This window comes from Atta colombica, unplaced genomic scaffold (genome assembly GCF_001594045.1).
Source record: "Atta colombica isolate Treedump-2 unplaced genomic scaffold, Acol1.0 scaffold141, whole genome shotgun sequence".
Taxonomy (NCBI): Eukaryota; Metazoa; Arthropoda; class Insecta; order Hymenoptera; family Formicidae; genus Atta; species Atta colombica.
This window is the reverse complement of record NW_017259230.1, coordinates 911,312-915,806: the sequence shown is the minus strand read 5'-3', so window position 1 is coordinate 915,806 and position 4,495 is coordinate 911,312.

Genomic DNA, 4,495 nt, shown 5'->3' with positions numbered 1-4,495 from the left:
AACAGTTTTATAGAAAATTATTATAAAATTTCTTTTATATATATATATACACACTTTTAATTAAAAATATATTTATCCTTTAATAATCCTTAATTATTAATATCAATTATAAATATTTTATTAAATAAAATTTCCGAAACTTTAATCATAACATACATAAAATGAAATATTAAATTATAAGAGAATATTTTTATATTGATATATAATTAATACTGTCATTTCTGTCACAGATTACTTCTTACTGGCCTGTTTCTTTTTTTATCGAAATATAAACGTCATTTTAGTCGAAGATGATACATATATATATAAATGATTAAGCAACTATTTTGCTCTTTCCTTCTCTCTTCTTCCCTATTTTCCTCTTTTCTTTTCTCCTTTTCTAATATAAAAAGATTTATTTATTTGCATTAAGTTTAAAATTTTATTTCTATTTTAACCAAGCATTTTCGAGCATCGAATTATATATTATAAAAATATTTTTAAAAAACAAACCAAAGTAAGAATACAAATATGTAATCGAGACCAAGGTAAGTGAAAAGCAAGAAAAATATGAATAAACATTCATATAAATATCTCTGATTATTTCGAGATAAAAAGGAAGCATATGTATATTTTTACAATTGTGCCTGTTGCATAAGATTTGCATAAATTTTCAAAATAGCCGCGGAATTTACACAAAATTAAGAAATAATTTTTTCATACATATAAATGCGTTTCTATTTACATTATAAAAATTCATAAGAAAAATTTTGTTATTTATTATCTTATATCATAATATATATCATAATATATATGTATTACATATGTAAAACTCGCACACACGCAACTTTAACATTTATTCAAAACAGTCCTTGGTGAAGATCAGACGCATCGGTCTGCCCACATTTTGTGAAAACAAAAAAGGTAATCGAGAAAGGCATAGAAAAGAGTAGGATAAATCGGATATTTGCAGTTTTTGTTCTCTATAAAGCCTAAATAAAATCCGATCGTAAAACCGAAGGTGCTGTTGGAAAGATGATTTAATGCCCTTCATTTTTACTTGAAATCATTTTGATCATTTTGTATCTCTGTGTTGAACTATAATGGAAAATGTAAAAACATTTTTTTCCAGTCTACTATTGGTTCCAAATCGGAACATCCTTTAAACTCTATCTAAAAATTATATAAAAATAATATAATTTTTAGATAGAATTTAAAAATGTTTTAATGTATTTTTTTTAGTATTGAATAAAAACCAGTAATTGACAGTCAAACATAAAAATTTTATTAAAAAAAAAACAATTACTGATAGTTTATGTTTTATTAGAATTGAAATTAATAAAACTCAATTAATCTAAGTCTGATGATTCATGATATTTTACTGATTTAATTTCTTAGATCAGATCTGATCGGCAATACTGCAACCAGGTCTATATAAATTATTTACTATACTGTAAGTCCGATTTGGACACGGGTCCTTTCAAACTTTGGAACAAATTTTATAATAAATTGCAAAAGTGATCACAAAATGCTTAATATTTTTAAATTCTACACTTTCTATATATTAGTTTTATTGTTAAAATTTATTGAAAAAATTCACATGTGTTTGTAAAATCTGCCTATTTGTTTCTCGATTCTTTCCATAAAGAAAATTGTCTATAGAATAAGAACCGATAATGGAGTAATTTGTATAAGTTAACAGATATTTTGAAATTGTATTAAAGATTGAAGTTGAATAATGTATTCTATAAATCTTTTCAAATATATAAAACATACAAACATAACTATTGCACCAACGAGAAAATTAGAACGAATCACATAAAGTGTCGTTATCAAAAGTCTTTAGAATAAAAAGAATTAGAATTTTTTAAAAACTTATCCTTATTCGCAGTTTTAAAAGTTAATGACTACATCTTTATAAATATATATTATTTTTTTATCGCTCAGATTACTCTTCTCAGCATCTTTGTTTTCTTTCCTTCTCAACGAATATATATCTATTTCGTTTTAAGTACAAACATTTTGAGGGCAATACAAATAATAAATATAAAACCTGTTTTTTATTCCTGACTGCGAGAGACATCATGCCGCATCATAATAATCACTTGTGCAGTAAAATGTAGAATTGTCTATTTAAGCTTTGTCATGCATAAAAGGAAGGTTAGATTAGGTAGACCAAGATTAGGTTTTACTATAAAAATAGAAAGATAACTAAAAATTTTAATGAAAATAAAATTACATAATTTCATGAATCACATTAATTTTATGAAGGACATTAAAAGTTAAGTTTTTTACCTATGTCATTTACATAGCAAAAATAGCAATTTTTCCAAAAAAATTTTTCAGAAAAAAACCGAAATCTTTCCGGAAAAAATTATTATATATTCATATATAACTAGTAATATTATTAATTATTTTGATATAATTATCTTAGTTTTATTTTTAAACTCAATTTTATCTTTTTCAATTATTTTTATATCTTCCAAATTTTGTCATTAATTATATATTTGTTAATAAATTATTTAATTTAAGTAAAAATGTGAAAGAAAAATAGAAATATTTTTAAGATATGCACGTCACGTAAAAAGTTACGAGATCTACATTGTCTGTAACCGCAATAATCAAACACAATTGATACGAATGATACAAAGAAAATAGAGAACAAAGAAGACAGAAACGAGCTTCTTCGAAAACATGAAATTGACTTTCTTTCTTGGACGGCGCGAAACGCTCCGCCTACATAATGACTTCTCGATTACATCAATTTACACAATAACGAGGCATTTGGTGCTAATATGCCATATTTAGTAGTTAATACATTTGACAACTTTATTGCCTACAAATATGATTCTGCATCCTTTATAAACTACTAATAAATAATCTCTAATATAGTTATCTTATTTTCGTCATTTTTTTTACATTATAAAATTGATTTATTTACGTAATTTAAATTGTTAAATCTATATTATAGCTATACACAGGAAATATCAATTTTATTATAAAATCAACTTTTCCCACTTTTAATTTCACATTATACAGCACATTAGTAAACAATTATTAAATTAGAAATAACTTAATAATCAATATATATATTTAACACACACACACACACACACACACACATACACACACATATACATGCGTTATAAAAAACATAAAAACAATATTCGAATTTTGATAAACACTGGCTCGAGCCTTAAAGATGCGAAAGTAACGTTACGGCGCTTGTATAATGCAGATCGTGTGCGTTCGATGCAAAATGCGTGCATACGTATATAGTATCAAGGTGACGCGAGGAACGTGCGTGTAATAACCGGTGCGCGACGAATGAAACGTGGAATTTTCGGCGATTTCGCCGAGCCTGACTAACCGACCCGGCGCTCACAATTATGCAATCGTTACAAACGATTATACATCTCGCGCTTGCAACAAACGACGAGAGGGCCAGTTTCCGGTGTCGAAATCAGAAAACGGTTGCCGATTTATGCAATTCACGAACACCCGCTTGTTTCTTCCACCCGGAAACCATTGATTCAAAGTGCTTATTGAAGTCTCTGATCAAACCCATTTTCCATATGCTCAATAATATCAATATTCGATTCTTAATTCCTTATAGGCGAATTTTGTATAGCATAATTTATATTATGTTATATAGCAAAGCAGATATAACTTTATTCTAATTTCTTTAATTTTTAAATATTTTTAACACAAATAATTTTGTAATTTTTTTGTATTTTTTTTTAAGAATAACAATAGGATTTTAAAGAAAATTATTTTTTTTAGATTTTTTTTTAATGCTTCTAATATCCGACTTTTAATTGATAAATTGAATTAAATAATATTTTATAATTAACATTTTTGCAATTTATCTTTTTAAATAAAACCGGATTGCTAGAATAGATATAGTCACCAATATAGTCACCAATATAGTCACAAACACCTTCACTTTCTTTAGGTCTTGTTGGCAAATAACATTAGAATTTACGATAGATGAGGCGGCAACTAAGCATAAATCTTCAGAGAAGAAATGTCCAGAAGAAATTTATTTCCAGATCTCGTTCTTTCTTTTGATGAAACCATTTCATCTACGCAAAAAGTTAGTCGTTGGCGCCAGCCTCCATAAATGTCACATGTAAATTCGGATCATCTATATTATCAGTCATATTCGAGATTGCCAGACATACTTTTTCTTTTCAGTGGTAAAAACCTGAGTAATGCTGTAGTGTTTATTTTTAATTAAAAATAAATACGCTCTCCCTTTTTCTGCAATGACCGACAAAAATAAGATCTTTCTTACTTGTAAAAGCTATATTAACATGTTGAGCTTGATATTTCAATATATGCAATCTAAAATGAGACGATAAAAATTATATTTAAGTAAATGAAATATTTTATGTCTTATATTTTAATCTATTTTAAGTGTTTATTATTTTAATTGTATTAAAGGCAATTGTATGTAATTTAATAAATAATGAAAAATTATTTTTATTATTTTTTAAAATTATTATTTTTAAAA